General features: G+C 44.1%; 1 pseudogene; it reads left to right on the top strand.

Annotated features, from left to right (window-relative positions):
* The first annotated feature begins 13,421 nt into the window (after nt 1-13,421).
* On the top strand, nt 13,422-13,539 carry LOC124597102 (annotated as a pseudogene).
* Nucleotides 13,540-25,082: the final 11,543 nt, after the last annotated feature.

Genomic DNA, 25,082 nt, shown 5'->3' with positions numbered 1-25,082 from the left:
TGTAGTACCATGGGGCTCACGTCAGACTCACACTACCTGGTCGAAAGTATTCCGACATCAATATTTATAGCGGAATTGATTACTACGGTAGATGTCACTGGAGGCCGACCAGCCAGTATAAAAGGACTCCAGGAGCACTGTGCTGTCAGTAGAGAAGCACTAACAGCAGAGTAGGTTGATGACTTCGAACGTGGGCTAGTCACTGGATGTCATCTGAGTAGCAAATCCATCACCGACATTTAGGCCCTTCTAAGGCTCTGCAATTCCACTATTGGTATCATTTTGAAGTGGAATCGCCGAGGATTAAACACAGGCAAACTAAGACGAAGCAGTCATCGTGTAATGAGGAAAACCATCGACCAGCATTCGTTGTAATAAATCGAATGGAATCATCGGAATGAATGACTCGTGAGTGCCAAAGTGCAACCAGCAATCCAGCTAGCAAAATGACTGTGTGTTGGAACTTCCAAAAAATGGGATATAAAGGTCGAGGATCTCGTCTTAACCCCAAATTTGCAGGGGGATGGGCAAAAATATGAAAACTCCACAGATACAATACATTGCCATGCCTAATACGGTGTAAGAAAACAGTAGGCATTCAAAAGATCTTCCACCATCTCGGACCGAAAAAATGATTTTAAAGGGAATGTTATACCATTCTTCATGCTAAATAGTGGATACTTCAAGTAATGATGATGGAGGAGAATAACGATCAAGCACATTTCTGTCCAAAGTAGAAGACAAAGGGTCAACAACATCGAGATCTGTTGGTTTGGTGGGAAGATACGACGGTTCACCCTCGTGCCCGCAGAACCAGTCCTGGACGATGCTATCTTTGTCAACAGAGGCCCTGTCATCTTGGATCACAGATCACCACTGGGGGAACAACCCTTGTACCGTGAGATGGATGTGATCAGCCCAAATGGTCACGTTATCGTTGGCAATAATGTGACGTTGCAGAGCACCCATGGGACCCACCGAATACCACGATATGGTTGCCAAATCGTTACCGAACCGCCACCATGTTTCACTCCTCGGACGATTACTCGTCAAGAAGTTGGAAACAGTGTGAAACAGGACTCATCCGACCAAATGACTTTCTTCCAGTGCTTCACAGTCCAGGCTTTATGGCTTCGGGTATCATGCTTTCCCGTTACGGGCATTTGCATCGCTGGTGGATGACTGATCTTTTCGCTTATTTATGCACATGACGTTAATTCTGCAAATCCACACACCAAGAGTTTACATCTGCATGTCGTGAGCAATTTCTGATGACAATGTCCTAACTACACTGCGTGACAAAAGAAAAAAAAAGTGAAGAACCCAGAAGTGAATGAGGAACTAAAGTGAAACTTCATGGTTGGAGGGGGTACGTGATGTTATTTCAGTGAAATTTATAAAGAATTTGGCAGCGTAAGCCCACTAACGAGTAAGACTTTGCATCCTCTCTAGTCTGGATGTTTCCACTGATTACAGAAATGCTGCGTCCTCTCGTGAGGCAAGGTGTCCCACAACTGTTGTAACTGATCGTTGATATCTTGGATACTGGCACTGGGACGGTGTTGACGTCTGGGCTGGTCGCACTCATGTTCTATCGGCGCCAGTTCCGGGGCCCTCGCTGGCCATATTAGAATCTCAACATCACACAGAAAGTTCATGGAGAATGTATCATGTATGTACGAGCATTAAAAGCCGGTGGAAGACAGAAAATATCTTCCGAAATTGTACTAAATGCTTTCTCTGAGAATTTCTTTGAACCATTAGCTCATGAGCCCACACGAATTGTAAATGGTTGCGAAAACACACTTGACATCTTAGCCACTCCTATCTAATAGAGAGCGTCATGACGGCTACAGAGATTAGTGGACACAAGGTCATTGTAGCGAGGCTCAAAACCATGTCAGCCAAAACCACTAAAAATAAACGCAAAACATATCTATTTAAAACAGCAGATAAAAATTCGCTTGATGCGTTCCTAAGAGAGAGTCTCCATTCCTTCCAAGCTGATTATATAAGTGTAGACCAGATATGGCTCAAATTCAGAGATACAGTAATGACAGCAATAGATAGATTCATACCGCATAAGTTAATAAGGGACGGGACTGATCCACCATGGCACACAAAACACGTCAGAACACTGTTGCAGAAACAACGGAAAAATCATGCCAAATCCATAAGAACGCAAAATCCCCAAGACTGGCTAAGTTTCACGGAAGCTCGAAATTTAGTGCGAATGCAATGCGAGATGTTTTTAATAGCTTCCACAATGAAATATTGTCTCAAAATATGGTAGAAAACCCAAAGAGATTCTGATCGTATGTAAAGCACACCAGTGGCAAAAAACAGTCAATACCGTCACTGTGCGATAGCGATGGAAATGTTACCGATGATGGTGTCACTAAAGCGGAGTTACTAAATACAGTTTTCCGTATTTCATTCACGGAAGAACACAAAGTAAATATTCCAGAATTCGAAACCAGGAGAGTTGTTAGTATGAGTGACATAAAAGTAGATATCTTAGGTGTTGCGAAACAACTCAAATCACTTAAGAAAGGCAAGTCTTCCGGTCCAGATGGTATACCAATCAAGTTCCTTTCAGAGTGTGCAGACACAATAGCGCCTTTCTTAGCAATCATATAAAACCATTCACTTGACGAAAAGTCTGTTCCTAAAGACTGGAAAGTAGCACAGGTCACACCAATATTCAAGAAAGGAAATAGGAGTAACCCATTGAATTACAGACCCATATCATTGACCTCAATTTGCAGTAGGATTTTGGAGCGTATACTGTACTCGAATATTATGAATCACCTTGAAGAAATTGACTTACTGATACATAACCAACACGGATTCAGAAAATATCGTTCTCGTGCAACACAGCTGGCTCTTTATTTCAATGAAGCAATGAGTGCTGTCGACAAGAGATCTCAGATCGATTCCATATTCCTAGATTTCCAGAAGGCTTTTGATACCGTTCCTCACAAGCGACTATTAATCAAATTGCGTGCATATGGAGTATCGTCTCAGTTGTGTGACTGGATTCGTGATTTCAGAGAGGTCACAGTTCGTAGTGATAGACGGTAAATCATCGAGTAGAACAGAAGTGATATCTGGCGTTCCGCAAGGTAGTGTTATAGGCCCTCTGCTGTTCCTGATTTACGTAAATGATCTAGGTGATAATCTGAGCAGCCCCCTTAGATTGTTTGCAGATGACGCTATAATTCACCGTCTAGTAAAATCATCAGACGATCAATTCCAATTACAAAATGATTTAGAGAGAATTTCTATATGGTGTGAAAAGTGGCAATTGGCACTAAACAAAGAAAAGTGTGAGGTCGTCCACATGGGTACTAAAAGAAATCCGATAAATTTTGGATATACGATAAATCGCACAAATCTAAGGGCTGTCAATTCGACTACATACCTAGGAATTCCAATTACGAGCAACTTGAATTGGAAAGAATACAAGGATAATGTTGTGGGGAGGGCGAAACAAGGACTGCGCTTTGTTGGCAGAACACTTAGAAGATGCGACAAACTCACTAAAGAGACAGCCTACATTACACTTGTCCGTCATCTACTGGAATATTGTTGCGCGCTGTGGGATCCTTACCATGTAGGATTGACGGAGGACATCGAAAAAGTGCAAAGAAGGCAGCTCGTTTCGGGTTATCGCGTAATAGGGGTGAGTGTCACTGATATGATACACGATTTGGGGTGGCAGTCACTGAAGCAAAGGCGGTTTTCTTTGCGGTGAGATCTACACTCCTGGAAATTGAAATAAGAACACCGTGAATTCATTGTCCCAGGAAGGGGAAACTTTATTGACACATTCCTGGGGTCAGATACATCACATGATCACACTGACAGAACCACAGGCACATAGACACAGGCAACAGAGCATGCACAATGTCGGCACTAGTACAGTGTATATCCACCTTTCGCAGCAATGCAGGCTGCTATTCTCCCATGGAGACGATCGTAGAGATGCTGGATGTAGTCCTGTGGAACGGCTTGCCATGCCATTTCCACCTGGCGCCTCAGTTGGACCAGCGTTCGTGCTGGACGTGCAGACCGCGTGAGACGACGCTTCATCCAGTCCCAAACATGCTCAATGGGGGACAGATCCGGAGATCTTGCTGGCCAGGGTAGTTGACTTACACCTTCTAGAGCACGTTGGGTGGCACGGGATACATGCGGACGTGCATTGTCCTGTTGGAACAGCAAGTTCCCTTGCCGGTCTAGGAATGGTAGAACGATGGGTTCGATGACGGTTTGGATGTACCGTGCACTATTCAGTGTCCCCTCGACGATCACCAGTGGTGTACGGCCAGTGTAGGAGATCGCTCCCCACACCATGATGCGGGTGTTGGCCCTGTGTGCCTCGGTCGTATGCAGTCCTGATTGTGGCGCTCACCTGCACGGCGCCAAACACGCATACGACCGTCATTGGCACCAAGGCAGAAGCGACTCTCATCGCTGAAGACGACACATCTCCATTCGTCCCTCCATTCACGCCTGTCGCGACACCACTGGAGGCGGGCTGCACGATGTTGGGGCGTGAGCGGAAGACGGCCTAACGGTGTGCGGGACCGTAGCCCAGCTTCATGGAGACGGTTGCGAATGGTCCTCGCCGATACCCCAGGAGCAACAGTGTCCCTAATTTGCTGGGAAGTGGCGGTGCGGTCCCCTACGGCACTGCGTAGGATCCTACGGCCTTGGCGTGCATCCGTGCGTCGCTGCGGTCCGGTCCCAGGTCGACGGGCACGTGCACCTTCCGCCGACCACTGGCGACAACATCGATGTACTGTGGAGACCTCACGCCCCACGTGTTGAGCAATTGGCGGTACGTCCACCCGGCCTCCCGCATGCCCACTATACGCCCTCGCTCAAAGTCCGTCAACTGCACATACGCTTCACGTCCACGCTGTCGCGGCATGCTACCAGTGTTAAAGACTGCGATGGAGCTCCGTATGCCACGGCAAACTGGCTGACACTGACGGCGGCGGTGCACAAATGCTGCGCAGCTAGCGCCATTCGACGGCCAACACCGCGGTCCCTGGTGTGTCCGCTGTGCCGTGCGTGTGATCATTGCTTGTACAGCCCTCTCGCAGTGTCCGGAGCAAGTATGGTGGGTCTGACACACCGTTGTCAATGTGTTCTTTTTTCCATTTCCAGGAGTGTATTTACGAAACTCCAATCACCAAGTTTCTCTTCCGAATGCAAAAATATTTTGTTGAGATCTACCTACGCATGGAGAAATGATCACCATAATAAAATAAGAGAAATCGGAGCTCGAACGGAAAGATTTAGGTGTCCCTTTTTCCCACCCGCCATTCGAAAATGGAATGGTAGGGAAGTAGTATGAAAATGGTTCGATGAACCCTCTGCCAGGCACTTAAGTGTGAATTGCGGAGTAACCATGTAGATGTACTGTTGAAAAATGACAGTACGATACTGTTGCACGACAGTTAATACATGAAAACACGTGATGTCCATGATGTACTGTTGTGCTGTCAGAGTGCCCTCTGTTACTAATAGTCGTAACCTAAAGACATACCAAATGGCTCTTGACACTGTGGCGCCAGCAGTAACACCGTTATGCCTCTCCGAAACGTTGAGGGAATGGGAATTCCCCTCAGCTCGCTGCCATACTGACCAACGATGATAATCTATGGTAGTGGGGAAACCGCAATACATCGCTGAACACGTACCATTCATCAGCAGTCCATGATTTGCGGTCACAGAACCACACCCCAAACCCAGCCGTTTGTGTTGTGGTGTTAACAGCAGCCTACACATGGGGTGGTAATTTCCTGCTAACCTATGACCAAGTTGCAGAATGCCACAGAATGTTGCAGGGTGTCCATCCTTGCTCTCGAATAGGAAATGCAGATATGAAGGGATTACAATGTACAAGGTGCACAATACATTGATTTTCGCTTATGGTGGTCAGGCTTGGTCGACCGAAACCTTGATGACGAATATGCCTGTCCTCATATTTCCATAAAGATTAACATCGGGACACTATCGCATTCAAACTTCCCACAAATCTGGATATTGCCTGATGAGACCAACCGGACAAATGGTGACCCACATTGAGGCTCCTTTCAGACCCTTTCAAAAGCTAATAACGCTGTCTCTCACGAGTACGCAACATCTCTGTGTCGTTCACGCTGATCATTCAGTATGTGACACTGTTCATGCCTGTTGTATACACAACCAGGCCTGGTGACAGTGCTAAATGCGAATCACACTAAAGCACTCTGGCGGCCTTTCTGCCTGTCACAGAGAATAAACTGGAATTCTAATCGTTTTACACACCTGTCGATGTTGTGTACATGTACGAAGTTGCATTGACATCATTTCTTCTTGATGTTTCACTTTTTTAGTCAGGCAGTGTAAATACAACTACAGATCTATGGAAAAAAGCTGACGCATACTAGTCCTGGACTATGAATGACCAATGTTTCGTATTTTCTTAGTTGGATATGCTGCCCAATAACCCTAGTAACCAATAACTTGACCTGTTAAATATTTGTGTTGATACAGGTTTTTAAAGGAATGGTGCTGTGTGTATTTCTGATGGGTTAATCACAGAAAGTCGGTATCCCTGAGAAATACTGAGTCTCACCTTTATCTACACTCATGCTCATAAATTAAGGATAATGCTGATACGTGGAGAAACAACGCTCTGGTGGGCGGTTTTCGGGTTTAAATTACCTCGGGGTATGACCATGTGGTGCATTACACCTGCGGTCGTCGCACGGTGGCGCTGACAGCAGTCCACATATGCAGAGGTGTGTTTGGTGCATGTCAGAGTACGGTGCAGCGAGTACGTTTTCAGACGTGCTAATGGTGACTGTGTGTTCAAAATGGCTCAAAGAACACATATTGATGACGTTATGAAGGGTAGAATACTAGGGCGACTGGAGGCTGATCAAACACAGCAGGTCGTAGCACGGGCCCTCCGTGTGCCACAAAGTGTGATCTCAAGATTATGGCAACGATTCTAGCAGACAGGAAACGTGTCCAGGCGCTACAGTACGAACGACCACAGTGTACAGCACCACAAGAAGACCGATATCTCACCATCAGAGCCCGCAGACGGCCACGGAGTACTGCAGGTAGCCTTGCTCGAAACCTTACCGCAGCCACTGAATCAGTTGTCTCCAGACACACAGTCTACGGACGACTGAGCAGACATGGTTTATCCGCCCGGAGACCTGCAAGGTGCATTCCACTGACCCCTGGTCACAGGAGAGTCCGTAAAGCCTGGTGTCTGGAATACAGTACATGGTCATTGGAACAGTGGTCCCAGGTTACGTTCACGGATGAGTCCAGTTATAGTCTGAACAGTGATTCTCGCCAAGTTTTCATCTGGCGTGAACCAGGAACCAGATACCAACCCGTTAATGTCCTTGAAAGGGACCTGTATGGAGGTCGTGGTTTCATGGTGTGGGGTGGGATTATGATTGGTGCACGTACACCCCTGCATGTCTTTGACAGAGGAACTGTAACAGGTCAGGTGTATCGGGACGTCATTTTGCACCAGTATGTCCGCCTTTTCAGGGGTGCAGTGGGCCCCACCTTCCTCCTGATGGATGATAACGCAAGGCCCCACCGAGCCGCCGTCGTGGAGGAGTACCTTGAAACAAACAGAAGACATCAGGCGAATGGAGTGGCCTGCCTGTTCTCCAGACCTAAACCCCATCGAGCTCGTCTGGGATGCTCTCGGTCGATATCGCTGCACGTCCTCGAACTCCTAGGACACTTCAGGAGCTCCGACAGGCACTGGTGCAAGAATGGGAGGCTATACCCCAGCAGCTGCTCGACCATCTGATCCAGAGTATGCCAATCTTTGTGCGGCCGGTGTACGTGTGCATGGTGATCATATCCCATATTGATGTCGGGGTAAATGCGCAGGAAACGGTGGCGTTTTGTGGCACATGTGTTTCGGGACGGTTTTCTCAAGTTATCAGCAATACCGTGGACTTACAGATCTGTGTCCTGTGTGTTTCCTCTGTGCCTATGATATTAGCGCCAGTTTTGTGTAGTGCCACGTTGTGTGGCATCACATTCTGCAATTATACTTAATTTATGAGCATGAGTGTATGATAATTGTTTAGGCAAAAGCAATAAATTGAAATAAATAACAGCACCAGGACTCTAACCAGGTCTCCTGCTTACTAGGCAGATGCGCTGTGTCATACTTCAAACTTCATGCAAGTTTAGAAGGGGAATAGCTATAGGCTGAAGCATGAGTTGGAATCTGAATCGGTGACGGAGATGTACTAGGGTACTCTGTGCAGCCGGGATACCTGTAATACGATTTTGCAGTGCCTTTGTTATTCCAAATTACGATGCAAGGTTCCTTCGGACATGCATGCATACATAGTAATTCTGAATAAGACAGGCAGTGCAATATTATCATGTTGAACTAAAGAAGCCCTCGGTCACAATTTTAAGTGTTTTTGACCAGGTTTCAGCACTTCTAAGAGTGACTTCATCAAAATTTAAATATTTAATGTAGCATGCCACATATAAAATTAATAACAAGCCAGAAGGGCTTTAGTCACAAATTTAAAAAAAAAAGAACACATGAAAGGCGAGCCACTGTGGGCTGCTCATACCCATAATGCCACAGATAGCAACAGACTCTGTTGCAACAGATTCCTCAGACTGCATAAAATATTCTGGTCGACGCTGTAGAGTTTTCGTAATAATATCGGGATAAAATCACAAGTGTTTTGTAGTATTATGTAACATAATTATCAGTATCTTTAACAGAACCGTAACACAGAATAGTATAATGGTTACAGAACAGGTAAACAACTTTGGACTGTGACTGGCCGTTGTATGCCGATGGCAGAGCTACGTAACCGCTTTGCGCCGTTTTATCTTTTCCGTTTAGAAGCTATCGTAGCTTCCACATTCGCTCGGAACTGGCATTTTTAGGCTTTTTGGATTACTTACGAGGCTAACGCCCATGTGACTTGAGTTGTGTATAATTTCGAGCATATTTGCCAATCACATGAGAACACGTCTTTCATTATTTTCTAATTTTCAATTTAATACCGATTTTCATTTATGTTTCGGCAAATATTTTTATTGTCCAGTTTGGATGCTAGTAGTGTACCGCAAAGTCATCACAGTGACAATCCAATCAATATCATAACTAAAAGTGTAACCACGCTGCACCAAATTGATTACTTTACACAAAGCTAATTCGTAACAACCTCGGGCATGCGCCTACTCTGGTACGATGATGTAACAGACAAAACACTGTGCGACAAGCAGGTACAGTAGAGTTGTTTCCATCTCTCCCGATTTTGTAGGGATGCTCCCTACTTCTCTGTTATTGTCCCGAAGCCCTACAATAGTATGACGGGACACCCTCAAGTCCCTACTTTTTTGGTTTACTATTACAGTTTTACATTTTTGTATCACATTGCAACATTTTCAATTTCACATTTTTAAGCTTATCGTCTTATTCTTGTTAGCCAAAGACAATATGTGGAAAATATGCGCTTGAGCAACAAGACAGTGGGTTTAAAAGTAATTTTTTTCGGAGCCATGTTGTAATAGTATTGAAGTGACAGATGTATTTATGGAATGACCGAACACAACATGTTGTCATACTCTGTGCGTTCGCTGTTCCGTAAGACCAAGACATTACTAATATTACTGTGATTTTAGGGATTTTCTAAGTCTGATTCACATTTAAAATGCTCAGTAGATTCAATAGAAGTATAAATAGCAGTGGCAGTGAGTGTAGTGATGGCAATTATGACAGTCAGAATAAAACCTGAACGAAAAAAGTTGGAAGAATGTGCTGACTTCGTAATGAATGGTCAGAGGATAAACAGTTCAAAAGCTGATTAGCTAAAGGTAATGAAGAAGGTGTGGCAAAGCGCACACTATGTCGTACTTCCTTTTCAGTAAAAAATGAGGATATTTTGGGCGTTAGAAAGCATTTACCAACGGAGAAGCATAAGCTTTCTCTTGCATCAACTTCCAAAAGTAAAACATTCTTCTATTGAATTCAAGTTTCAGCAGCTGAACTGTCACTTGTATATCGTGGAGCTATTCATAACATTAATTATGCTTGTACTGATTGTGGTATTAAGCTAGGAAGTACAGTTTTCAAAGACTCAAGGTTAACCACAAAACTTCATTGTTGGCGTAAAAATATGAGATGCTGGTACAAAATGTATTGGCTCCACATTCGGTAGAACTCACAGAAAATGAATTAAAAGATTGCACATTTTTTCTGTTTCCACAGATGCCTCCAACAAGGGCAGTATTAAACGCTTTTCATTGTCGACAAAATGTTTTATGAAGTATTTGCGGTGAAGGAGATGTTACTAAGCTTCTATGCTGATAGAAATGAAACAATTGATATTATTTTCGAAAAATTTGACTTTGTTCTAGATGAACACAGTTTGGAAGTTTCCATTATATCAAGTTTTAGTATAGAAAATGCAGCACTGAACTACGGAAATTTTACATATTTACTAACGTCATCTCTAGTGACATAACTGAAGCTAGTTGTAACTGTTATTTTATTCATAATGCTGCCAAAAAGGTAAGCAAAATGATAAAATTCGACGTTGAGAGTATAGTAGAGAAGGTCTACAATGAGTTACCGTCTCCTAGTAAAAAAATTCGTGAACTCAAAAAAATGTTAGCGTTTGCTCAACAAGAATATTGAACTATTTTACGGCATATTTCTGCACGGTTGTTGTCCTTGTTGCCGGCTCTTGAGTGTTTAATAAAACACTGGACAGCTAATTCGATCATACTTTCTCCCTCAAGCAGAATGAGAGACTGTGCCTTTAATATGACTTTCGTGGAAGTCGTGGACGAAGAAAGTGAATGATCACTTCCCTTTTTTATATGCAGTTCGTGCGGAACTATATCAGTTTTGCTACGTCAACAGTTTTACAGCTTGAAAATCGAAAAACGCAAACAACACATCTTTATGACATTTTAGAATTCTTGAGACTTTTTTTTTCCAATGTGAATCGAAATTTGAAGAGTTTGAACATATCAGACCAGGAATAATTTAGGAAATATGCTGCTAACGTTTATCAGAGAACGTTTATTTAAATAAGTTTCGAAACCTCGCCGTTTAAGAAATTCGCTGTACTGAGCATGAAAGATGAGACGACTTTTAATGATTTTAACGTGTTTTAAAGGACCATAGTATAAAAGTAAACGGTGGCATGATGTACAGTGAATTCGTCAAGAAGTGTTACTGAAACTTTTACAGCTTTAAATTTATCAACAGACCAAAAATGGGTTCATATCTTTAGTAAAACTGCAGCCCAAAACTTAAGAACGATAGCGAAAATTGTATATTCTGTTCCTGTGAGCAACGCACTCGTAGAACGAGTGTTTTCCCTAATGAAAACTAGTGAATTCATGAGCGAAAAAAACTTAAAATGAAGTTTGCAGAAACCAAACTTATTTTTAAAATAAACAATAATATGAGCTACTCAGAGTTCTGTCAGCATGTTCTAAACGAGAAGACACTTGAAAATTCCGCTGCAGCAGAAAACACGCATGTCGATATGCCTGACTGATTTTCACCTATGTTTAAGGAAAACATTATTAACTTTTAAATATTTTAAACATTAAGGCTGGAGTTTGTAGTTTAGTTTTGGTGTGAGGAAACAAAACAAACAAATGTTAGTGAAAAATGCACGTTTGAATAAAGTGCTATCTTTTGTTTGAAGTGTCCCGACTTTTGACTTGCCAACTGTGCAGTCTCCCAGCTTTTGTCTTGCCAAGGGAGTCAACCCTAAGGTTGTCTGTTGTGGGCTGGAGTATTGTTTACGTGTTATAAGTGTCGTAGATGGTAAATGATGCGCTTCAAATACACACCAAGACAAAAAAATAGAAGGAAAAACGACGCACTAAGAAGGGATTATCCGAATGGGGCGGGGTAGATGTTATGTACGTGTACAAACAAATGATTACAGTTTCAGAAAAATGGGATGATATATTCAAAAGAAATAGCTTCACAGAGTGATCACGTGAATAACGGGTTGGTCCACCTCTGACCCTTTCCTCCTGAAATATGTTGTTGTTGTGGTTTTCAGTCCAGAGACTGGTTTTATGCAGCTCTCCGTGCTACTCTATCCTGTGCAAGCTTCTTCACCTCCCAGTACTTACTACAACCTACATCCTTCTGAACCTGCTTAGTGTATTCATCTTTTGGTCTCCCTCTACGATTTCTACCCTCCACGCTGCCCTCCAATACTAAATTGGTGATCCCTTGATGCCTCAGAACATGTCCTACCAACCGATCCCTTCTTCTAGTCAAGTTGTGCCTCAAATTTCTCTTCCCCCCAATTCTATTCAATACCTCCTCATTACTTATGTGGTCTACCCATCTAATCTTATCGCGCCAAATTCTGTCCACTTGGTATGTTAGATCGTCAAAATCCTGAGCTGGTTGGATTGCCTTGTACATAATGCTACAAATGATCTCGATTGGGGAGAGATGTGGCGACCTTGTTGGCCAAGGTAGGATATGGCAAGCACGAAGAGAAGCAGTTGGAAATCTCGCCGTGTGCGGGTGGGCATTATCTTGCTGAAATGCAGGCGGCCACGACACTCCCAGGTCTCCGAAGCGCGGCAAACGCCACGCGCTTCAGTACACGTTGCCGAGATGGCTTGCCGTGAATATCGTCGACGTACCACTGTGCTGTAATGGAGGCTCGGATGACAACGAAAGGGGTTCTGATACGAAATGAAATGGCACCCCAGACATCGATTCTTGCTGTCGGGCCGAATGGCGGGAGACTGTCCGACTGGTAATCCACCACTGACTGGCGCGTCTCCAGACTCGTCCTCGCTGGTAATCAGGGCTCGGCTCGAAGCGTGACTCATCAGTGAAGGCAATTCTATTCCAGTCAGTGAGATTCTAGGCCGAATTTACCCGACACCACTGCAAACGAGTTTGTTGGTGTACAGAGGTCAATTGTAGCCGGCACAGTGGGCACCATGAGCTCAGCTCCCTTTCTGTGAATCGTCTATTAACGGTCCTTGTGGTAACTGATGCACCAGCTGTAGGTCGGATCGATGAAAATGACGAATCCTAGGCTCTGAGTGCCTCTGTAAAGGCTGCTCGGCCCTCAGGTTCTGTCGTCTCTCTATGTCGACCGCTTCCTTACTGACGCTGTGTTCGGCCATGGTTCATCCATTCATGCCAACATCGTCGAATAGTGGCATCCCTCCTAGTCAAGTGTCTAGCGATTCGCCGATTCTACAACCAGCTTCTTTGAGCCCAACAAGAAGTCCTGTCTCTGATGTTGACCTCTGCGTGTATTGTTCACGGGCCTCAGTGTGAGGCATAGTTACTGTCCAACTGATTACACCCAATGAAATTCGAAAAGACATTATGCACTGGGGGCAACGGCCTTGCCACAGTGGAAACACCGGTTCCCGTCAGATCACCGAAGTTAAGCGCTATCGGGCGTGGCCGGCACTTGGGTGGGTGACAGTCCGGGCCGCCGTGCGCTGTTGCCTTTTTCGGGGTGCACTCAACCTTGTGATGACAATTGAGGAGCTACTCGACCGAGTAGTAGCGGCTCCGGTCAAAGAAAATCGTCATATCGACTGGGAGAGTGGTGTGCTCACCACGCGCCCCTCCTATCCGCATCCTCCTCGGAGGATGACACGGCGGTCGGATGGTCCCGATGGGCCACTTGTGGCCTGAAGACGGAGTGCTTTTATGCACTGGTATCGACATGTCCGCTGTTTACTATCCTCGCCAGCTGTGCGGTGAAACTGCGCTACAGTGTCACACATTCATCCCCACCAATCGCCAAAGTTTACAATTTTGCACTTTCCATCGGTAGCTGTATGGATATCAGTTTGCGACCAAATTACACAACTCCTCCGCGGTGCGTAGTTTATTTTGTCTTATACTGTATGACGGTATTTTGTCATACAAGAAAGCTCGACCGACGAGCAAATAGACGAGTTCTCACAAAAGAAAGGATCACCTTCTTTCAGGTCAATGCACACGCCTACAACAGTGCTTCGAAAATGTGACATTTGTAACAGGATTGCTGTGGCTTCTACCATTCCCGCATCTAAAGAAATTTGTGGTTGAATATCGTCTAGAGATTAATGAAGAGATTGTGGAAGATACAAACGGGCATATAACACAGATCCTCTTGAATCTCAGTTGAGGGGTGGACGTATTCACTGGAAAAATGCTGGATAAGATTGTTTGTCCTCAATCAGAACTGCTTCGAAACATTTAGCTTTGCGCTTCATATTCGAAGAGGCAAGCTCGCGTCTCTCTACGTTAATCACAATGGGCAAGTGGCTGTTGGTGACTGCTTCTTCGAATGTATCTCACTGGGGTTCGAATCCTAGTCCGGCACAGAGTTATAATCTCTAATGTGGTTTCATCATCACATTTGTTTTTATTAAACCAATGACAATGCAGATGGAACTGCACTTGGACCAAATGTGGGTCTGCTAAGGTCTGTGAGGTAATCAAGCAGCGCACTGAGTAAGTGATGTAGAGAACCTCTACTTTGAACCCTTCTTCCTCTTAGGAGGGCCATTTGACCTCGAAACTTGTTTACTTATTTCTGCGTTTTGTGAGATATAATGCCACTTATAAGCACGTGTAAAGGCTATCATACATTTGTTATTTGCCTCTGCAGATGGAAGCCGCTGCCTTCGAGTATTCTGTGCTGCAAAATTTCGAACTGCTACCAGTCTGAATAGCTTGCCCAGGAGAGAAAGAACTTGAACCACTTCCCTATTCCACCTTATTAAACTATAATCGAATATCGATGGAAAAAAAACAATATTGCAGATAAGACAAAAGCTTCGGTATTTTACGTGTATCCACTTTCACGAGTCTTTCTTCCATGAATACGCAATTTTTCATCAAAGTTTTCAAAGGAAGCAAAGTGAAGTTTATCGCATCGGTTGTCTGGTTGATCTATAATTAAAAACGTTATCTTTTTTTAAACACTCGGCATGTCAAGGGAGAGCCTGTATAGTCAGTTCGAGAGTAGATTCGCAAGGAAGATAAATTTTTGTGCCAAGAATGTGGATATGTTAAATCGCACCTGTAATATATTTAAGTGCAGTCATCTGACGTGGTTAGTGTAACGTGAGCCGCAGATAATGGAGGAAAACTGATGTTAAGCATTTTCACTGAGATAAAGACAGCTGGCTTAAGAAGTGGGAGATTTTACTTTCAGTCAAATGTAGTTGTTTAGTAACACGTAAAACTGTCCATAACTGTATAATAAATTACACTTAATGCAATAAGCAGAACATTCTTGAAAATTGATATTTATTCGCACTTTCAAAAATATCAGATTCGTTTTGTAGATAATGCCATATATTGTGCGTAGTTGGTCACGATATAGCGGTTATACAAGGGTCATTCAGTACAAGTTTTTGTCTGTTTTCTACGTCTCCTCAGCAGCTTGTATGGACATGTCTCGTCTTCTTACGAGTCTTCTTATCTCCTCAGAGAAGAATTCTTTACTGTGATATTGAAGCTAGTTTTTTTTTTAATTTTATTTATTTATCTATTCATTGTCAACGAACATGTTACCATGCTCAGCTCCTTTCATCGAACCAGACAGATAGGCAAGATGACATAGGAGCTCCCAAAAACTTCGGGAATAGTTTTCAGCATTAGTTATGTCGTATGAGGTTGAGATTTGTCTTGAAGGAAAGGCATGCCTTTCCTCTGGCGTACTGTACTTCAGCATAGTCAAGACTGCCTGAGTAGTATAGGCCGTTGATAGTGCGCTGCTCCTACAAAAAATCGTTAAAAAATGGTCCACGTGCTCTCCAAACGATGCTTAACATGGCTGCGTTTTTAATTTCTTACAATCAGCTAATTTCGGGTGCTTCTACTGTATGTTTTGACACTTAAAATCTTACTCAAAGCTATGTATCAAAGTTTTGTCATAGGCTTAAGTCGTGTCCAAAAATACATCACCTTCGCTGCTGAAAGATTTTTGTGCTCGGTGTAAATGCGTAATCTCTCTTCTTTAGCATGAACGGTAACCTCTCTGGGAACCCAACTTGTATGTCTTACGGTAGTTCGATTTGTTTTTAATGATGGGTTGAGTTGCGTTGGTGACACAGTAAAACGGAAACATTTCCACAATCCAATAAAACTAGAAGCAATGAAGGAAAAATTTCATTCATAGTAATTGAAACCTTACAACATTGCCATTTACGAAACATTGATGGCATTTATCATTTTTTTAAAATTGCATTATCATTTTTTTTAAAAGACGTCCTATAGAAGGCGTCCTCCTGTACGATTACGTTCGTGAAATCTGCTGTTGAGATTTCTCATTGATCGCTTCAACATTTCTGCTGGGATACTGTGAACTGCATCCCGAATTCTGTGTTTTAATTCATCCAGGGTTCTTGGTCGAGTCGTGTAGACTTTGCTCTTGAGGTAGCCCCACAAGAAAAAATCACAAACCGCTAAATCTGGCGATCCAGGAACCAGGGAATGTTACCGAATCGTGAGATAACGCGGTTGCCAAACAATTCTCGCACATATGTCACTGATTGCCGTGCAGTGTGTGATGTCGCTTCGTTCTTTTCAAACCAGACTTCTTGAACGTTTGAAAAGTTGTTCAATGCAGGTGTAACAAAAGTTCGTAACATCTCCACGTAACGATCAGCATTGACAGTTACTGTGTCTCCCTGTTCATTTGCGAAAAAATACGGTCCGATAATCCCATGTGATGAAACACCACACCATATTCTCACTTTAGTAGCGTGTAAAGGGCGCTCATGAACGTCATTAGGATTTGTGTTTGCCCAATAACGGTAGTTTTGTTTATTCACGTAACATGTGAGATGAAATTGTGCCTCATCTGACCCCCACAGCACGTTTAGAAGTTTATTGTCATTGTTTATTTTTGTTATCATTTGTTGACAGAATCATAATCGTAACCGGTAATCGTTGTCCTTGGGTTGTTGCACCATCGGGTGAAAATTTAAATCAAGATGAAACATTCTGCGAACACTCCCCCGGGACATTCCAACCACTGCTGCTTGCTTACGAACTGAGCGCCGTGGGCTCCGTAAGACAGAATCGCGTACAACATCAATGTTCGCTGGAGAAAGCATACTTCTTGGTCGTCCTGTTGGTTTCTTTTTGAGGGCAGATCCAGTCTCTTCAAAGTTATTAATCCAACATTTTATCGGTATATTTTGAAGGAACGGCATCATGACGTCCTAAATGATAAAAAAGTCGAATCTCCCTCTGCGCCGCTACCAAACTATCATTGTTTTTAGAAAACATTTTTATGGCTAACGCACGCTGTTGTCCGTTCCATTTGCGGCTTTCACAAATACGAATATGAAATGAGTGGCGAGCGGCCCTCAACTACGTACCCTCCGACTCAGTGTTGAAATATTAAAAGTTTTGGCTGGTTTCGTTGTCTAGAGGCTGGGATACGTAGTTGCCGCGTTACAAGCCAAATACTGCTGAGTCTACAGTATACAGTATGAACAGACACATGAATCGAATGGTCGAAGGTTCCTATCACTCGGCCATTGCGAATGTGACGTAGAAATTTTGCAATTAAATAAAATCTGCAGGTACTATCTTAACGACTTTAAATGATGAGTACAATAGTATAAGTACTTTTGAGAATGTGGTTCAAATGGTTCAAATGGCTCGGAGCACTATGCGACTTAACTTCTGAGGTTATCAGTCCCCTAGAACTTAGAACTACTTAAACCTAACTAACCTAAGGACATCACACACATCCATGCCAGAGGCAGGATTCGAACCTGCGACCGGAGCGGCCGCTCGGCTCCAGACTGTAGCGCCTAGAACCGCACGGCCACTCCGGCCGGCTGAGAATGTGGTATACTTCTGCAAAACACTTACTGGTGTCCATGGTCCAGCAATTAAATAAAATATAAGTTGAATAATAAAGATTTCTACTTCAAGTAATTAGCTGTGAACAACAACAAAGCTCGCGAGATATTCACTTCCAAACGCGTACTGCATCTTCAGGGAAATCTCACGAGTACACAGGCCGGCACTCTGAAGTATTTCTGTCTCTTGCGATCACGCACAAAGTGCTCCACCCCAGGTCTTTCCAACGACTGTGCGTCCTTCGCGCCGTCATGTCCAGCATTCCCCGTTTGCTGTCCCGTACTGCCCAAGACTCCCCGTGTCCTGTGTGACTCCCTCGCACCACCCAGTTCAGAACCCCCCGTGTCCTCTCCGGAAAACGATGCTCCTCCCCAACCTCCATACGTCTCTCTCAGTAACAAGTGCTGTGATTGGCTAGAGTTCTCCCTCCATGTCTCCAAGCCAACATACACTCACAACACATTGAAACACATTCGAAATACTGGATTTGCATTTAAATCACTTGAAATTAAATAAATACTCCGACGGCTGGAGCATAAACACGCTCTAACACATATTAGTAGATATATATATAAAAAAATAAACATATATCAAAGAAATAGAACAAAAAGTAGGCTAATGGCCTAATGTCTCTGTGCTTTCTAATACACATTAAACATTTAACTAATTTCTTCATGAATAGTATATATCGGATATAATCAAAGACATAGACGAATAAAGATATTTATCAGCATGCTGCTATCGTCTTTTCGTGTCACTGTGGAGTACTTATAGACTGACGTGATTAATAGTAATCGGTCCCTCTGACCTCCAATAGCTCATGTACTATTCAAGTAACATGCCTGTAATTCATACCAATTTAGGTTTACTCTAATAGCTTTCTAAAAACACGTGAATCGACGAAGTCGGATGAACCGTTTAGATTTTAAAAATTCGTTGCTGTGTGCTACTTGTATAATTTACAGTCAGATACTAATCTTTAAACTAATAAAGATATTGAAAATCTGATTACACCATCAGAATAATCGTGCAAATAATGGTAATGTACATGTTTCGTTTTGAGGTATTATGATTCATTCTACTATTAATTCTACTATTTATTCTACTATTAATTTCTAGCTGAACTGTGAAATGTCTGCGATTAAGGTTTCAGAAAGTGCGCCGTCTTTGGCCCTCCTGGCGTGCCTCCCTCATCGACACAGCGTCACCATGGACCCCTCTTGCTTCGGCCAACGTCCGGCACCACGTTGTCAGCCCGCCGACCGGCCCGTGTGGCCACGCCGACTCCGAACTCAGAATATTTTCAGGGCTCAACAGTTCGCCCGTTACCTCACACACTGATCCATGATTATTGAAATGGCGGACTGTTTGCTCGCTGTCACGAATCCGCAGTGCTACCACCTGCCTAAGGCTGCCACTACTGAATTCAAATATTCCCGTTATTCTGTGTTACCCTGTATATAAAGGTCTGCCCAACCTACTACAATTACGTGATGTCTCGCTTTAAATACCCATATCTCAGACATCTCGTAATCAGTGTCTGGTCATTTTGTCTGCATAGCCGATCCCGATGGAATGACAGTCTTGTTAGTTACAGGTTAAATCTAGTGGCGAACCATGATGTGCTGCTTGCTGCCCATTCACAACGAGCCTGCAGCCTGCCGACTGTTGCTGGACTTCATCGCTCTACGCTGTCGCTACTGATGGGTCACAGCTGTGACTGATAGAAGATGCAGACCTACCAGGCCTTCCTCTGGTGAACTGTCAAACTGACTGACTGCTAGCTGCCATCTTCTGCTTGCTGGGTGGCCACTTGAGTGTCGCCTCACAGACTGTACATGTTCCTCCTTCCTGGTTCAAATGGCTCTGAGCACTATGGGACTTAACATCTGAGGTCATCAGTCCCCTAGAACTTAGAACTACTTAAACCTAACTAACCTAAGGACATCATACACATCCATGCCCGAAGCAGGATTCGAACCTGCGACCGTAGCGAACTGAGGTCCACCATATCCACAGAGACGCATCTATGGACCACCTTGCTGAGCCTCGCTAGCACCGCCCCATTGTCAGGCAGTGTGCCTTACCTGCCACAAGCTTTGTGAACTGCTGTAGCGCTGTATCTAACATTCTTCGCTAATGCCTGAGGGAGCAGCACAGCCCATTTCCTGCTCGCTGGAGGAGACAATATTCATTTTAGTAATCACATTAATAAAATGATATTGCAGATACCTCTGTCTAACTGACGCCTTTGGGAGTGAGACTAAAACACTCACCAGCCCATGGAGCTCCGCCTGTTGACACTCGCAACGTTATCGCCTCACTTGTCGAACTTCGACGCCCACTGACCTGCTGACCCAAGGGGTTACTGTTAGAATGCTCTTGAGCATGAAAACCCACATTATAATGTCACGAAAATTGGCCAGTTCCTCGTTAATGTTCGATTCCACGTCTCATGCGGTGACTGAAGATATTCCACTAATAATGGTAGGCAGCTGCACATTTCAGGAATCTCCACACCCCAGCAGCATCACCATAGTCTTGCCTGGTATTGGGAATGACGAGCTTGCACCACGTCGACAGGCACTGCTTTGGGTGCAGTGACGAAGCTCATTACTGTCTTGGTGGTGACGTTCAGCAGGTCCGTGTGTCGAGGCATAATAGTAAGTGCCACAATGAGCAGTTAGTGGGATCTAGTAACCTGGTGTGGTGTGGGGGCGCGATATCGCACTGCGTGTTCCTCGCAGCCACTGTGACAGTTCACGAGGTTCTGGAACTGCTCGTGCTCTTGTTCGTGACTTCCTGGACGTTGCACGTTGTCATACCGCTGCTACTTCACTATGTGGCCTTCCAGATGTGGGCCGGGGCAGATCAGTCATCACCTAACATCCCTTGTATCAAAAATATGTGTTATGTGTGATCGAAATATTATCCACTAATCCGCAAGCATTACACACTCAGGTACAAGCTTGATTGAAAGGACTATATTGGGCGCCATTCAGGACCCTTATAACTTCATACTGCGAGATTTGATGCATGCATTCACCAAAACTATTTGCTGAACCCATACTACCACGTGCCTTGCCTTCCATTTTCTACAGTACAAGCTACTGTTTGAAATGTAAAAGTTTAATCATTGCATAAGTGTGGTACTCTCTACGTTCTTGGCAACAATGTTTCCCAACTGCTCTGTGCTTCTAAGTGATGGTGAGTACATTAGCGAGAGCGAAAAGATGCTGCTTTTATACTGACACAAATCCCAGATGCCTGTTAATTTGAGAACATCGGTAGTCATGAAACTCAGCTGCCTTAGACATACATGAGCAAAGATATTCCTCTGATGGTAATGAAGGAAGAAGGCAAACAATTTCATAAGAACAACGTTGCTCGACTACAAACAATGAAAGTGGTAGAATGTCTGTTTCACACACTGAAGCATTCAATATCGAAACACAGAAGTCGATTCTTTCATTATGAGAACACACTAACCTGTTGCTTCCAGAAAAAGGTTGCTGTGTTCTAAACTTGAAGGGCTCCAGAAGAAGTTTGATATTGACTGTGTCTAACTATGAGCAGACCCTTCTAAACGATGGTTTTTCATACAGTCTCAAACAGCCGACATATACACTACGTAGATTTCGTCGTAAAGTAGAATCGAAAGGTTGTGTTCCATTTTTCATGAGAGTCAGTAGTATAGAGGCACTGAGGTAGAACCCTCAGTTTTTTTCCCAATGTAAGGGGTCAAGGATTTTATCGATCAGAGATCAGAAATGGGGCGAGTTCGAGTCTAATGTTGAGGGTTGCGTACACTAGAAATCAAGGCGCCGCTGTTACGCCAGTGCTACACTGGTGGAGCCTACGTACAATGGCTTCCTTTTTCCTGCTGTAGTTATGCGAGTATGACCAGTCTGAGAATGATGGTGCTGCGGTCACTTCCTACTCATAGCCTCATTCTCTGTTACTGGAGAGTGCTGGAGTGAGGCTAGCATGACTTAAGACAGGGACTGAGTGCACTAATAAGCTGTTAGCCCGCCCAGTTAGCTGAGTGGTCTAACGCATGACTTTCCAGAATGGGAAGGAGCGCCTGGTCCCTGGCACGAATCCACCCGGCGGACTTGTGTTGAGGTCCGGTGAGCCGGCTAGTCTTGTGGATGGTTTTTAGCCGGTTTTCCATCTGCCTCGGTGAGAGCGGACTGGTTCTCCTTATTCCGCCTCAGCTACACTATGTCGGCGATTGCTGCACAAACGACAAGCTCTCCGCGTACGCATACACCACCATTACTCAATCAGCAAACATAGGCGTTACACTCATCTGGTGTGAGACGTTCCCTGGAGGGGGGGGGGGGGGGGGGACTGGGGACTGAACCGCACATTAACCCTGGGTTCGGTTTGGGGTGGCGGAGGGGTGAAGTGGACTGCTGTGGTCGTCGTCGGGTTGTGGACCACTGTGGCTGTGGCACGGACGGAGCCTCTCCGTCGTTCCTAGGTCCCCAGTTAACATACAGTACAGTACATACAATATGCTGATGCTGTGGTAAAGGGTGAAATGACTGATTGTCAGGATCAGATGACCTCGAATGAAGCTGTATTTCGAGACTTTGTAAAGTGTGTAAAACGAAAACTAATTGGTGCAGTGTATACAACTAGAAATGTTGCTGCATTAGAACAAGAGTGATGCACAGAACAATTTCAGTGGTGCAGTCCACAATTCAGACGAAAAACATATAATGTGTGTCTATTTCAACAGAACTATTAAAAAAAAGTTCAAATGGGTGTGAAATCTTATGGGACTTAACTGCTAAGGTCATCAGCCCCTGAGCTTACACACTACTTAACCTAAATTATCCCAAGGACAAACACACACACCCATGCCCGAGGGAGGACTCGAACCTCCTCCGGGACCAGCCGCACAGTCCATGACTGCAACGACTAAGACCGCTCGGCTAATACCGCGTGGCAACAGAACTGTATTTTCTTTTCATTCCACCTGCACCATGATAGAACAGACACTGATTAACCACTCACTTAGTAGTCGGTGTGTCCACCTTTGGCACAGACAGCAGCAGCGATGTGTTGTGACACAATGAGGTCTTCATAGGTCGCTGGAGGGAACTGGCACAACATCTGCTCACACAAGTCACCTGGATCCCGTAAATTCCGGGAAGGGAGGCGATGAGCTCTGACGTCATGTCCAATCACATCCCAGATGTGCTCAATTCGGTTCAGTTCTGGCGAGTTGGTGGCCAGCACATCAATTGGAACTTGGCGCTGTGTTCGTTGAACCACTCCACCTCAATCCTGGCCTTGTGACTTTGCGCATTATCTTGTTGGAAAGTAGCTCTGCCATCAGGAAACATGATTGTCATGAAGTGGTGTATGTGGCCTGCATCCAGTGTACAATACTCCTTGGCCATCATGGTGTCTTGCACGAGCTCCACTGGACCCATGTTTGCCCATACGAATGTTCCCCAAACCATAATGTAGCCCTCGCCATCTTGTCCCCTACCCTCAGTGCGTGTGTCAAGCAGCTGTTTCTCTGGAAGACGATTGATTCGTGCCCTCCCATCGGTATAACGAAGGAGATATCACCGATTCATCAGACAACGCAGCGCTCTGCCAATGCGCCAACGTCCAGTGTTTATGGTCACCTGCCCATTTCAGTCGTAGTTGCCGTTGTCGTTGTGTTAACATTGGCACATGCAAGGGTTGTCGGCTGTGGAGACCCATCGTTAGGAGTGGGACACCCGATATCTGTAATGAGGGGTGCCGCCCAACCTCACAACATCTAGATATTGTTTCACTTTGGTTTCATCACATGTTGAGGACACTCAGCACAGCACTACTCTAACACCTTATAAGTTGTTCAGTTTCCAAAATGCTCAAGCCGAGCCTCTGGGCCATCACAATCTGCCTTCGGTCAAACTCAGATGGATTCCACGACTTCCCCATTCTATAAATGGACAGCACACTCACTGCTACTAAATGCAGTGTGTGTGTGTCTGAGTAGCTGTCATTCCTCAGCATATGATGCTGCTATTGTGTGGAAGGATTTATACTAGTAGTAGGTCGGTGGTCATGATGTCCTGGATGATCAGTGTATGTCCTCCATCAAACGAAAATTGGGCCCAGAGCAACATCACTGTAATGTTCCTGCCCCCAAAAACCGAGCTGTTTGCGTTTTATTTTAGTCATGGCAACTTGCAGCTATGGGCTTATAGCGAGTTGCTTAGCTTATCATTCGTTTATGTAACTTTTACAAACAAAGTGGTAAATTTATTTTCATAATTAATTACCATTTAGAGAATACGCTTCAACCTCGTCTGTGTTTCTATACTATTGTCACCAACTTGCTAACATGTAGAAAATGTGTGTATATATCAGTGTAATTGTTAGGCATTCTCAGACTATAGATGAAATAATAAAATAAATTCTTCATAAAAGCGTAAAAGGTTTAGACATATGAATCCATAAACACGCGCGCGCGCGCACACTCTCTCTCTCTCTCTCTCTCACACACACACACACACACACACACACATTCATATGTACAAAATACACATCTAAACGGATCCATACACATATACAGTATATCATATATGTACACACACACACACACACACACACATACACAATATATGGGGCTCATTTGTGATCTCTAATATCGGTGTACTGAGTGTGAACAGTAGTGTTGTTACGATTATTTCTGTGGAAAATGGCTTATATCTACTTGAGCAGCACAATATGTGACGCCGAATTTAATAAACCCATTTGGCTGATAGTTTATACTCTCAGTCCACGAGATATTGTTAGTGAAATTAGAATACAATCGGTGACGTAAGTGCGCTGTACACAGACCGGTTACTGTTCGTTTCCAATGCTCTTCTCCATTGTATTCAAATAATATCGACGAAAATTTGTGTGTACGAAGACAAAAACCAACTATGTTACACTTCGTACGCCACTACAGCAAGCGTTTAGCGAAGAAGTAAAATACATGTTGTCCACTCGAGTCTTTGTTTACGTTTATAACAAAAAAAGAAAGAAAAGAAACCAAAGGAACCTGGTCAACAGAAGTGGAAAACTACGCAAAACCATGATATCACACGATATCGTAAAACGTAACCTCTAAAGAAGCAATTTGATGGAGAACGGTTTCTAGCGTGCACCTAAG

Source organism: Schistocerca americana, chromosome 2 (genome assembly GCF_021461395.2).
Source record: "Schistocerca americana isolate TAMUIC-IGC-003095 chromosome 2, iqSchAmer2.1, whole genome shotgun sequence".
Lineage (NCBI taxonomy): Eukaryota > Metazoa > Arthropoda > Insecta > Orthoptera > Acrididae > Schistocerca > Schistocerca americana.
This window is presented reverse-complemented; position numbering and strand designations above follow the sequence as displayed.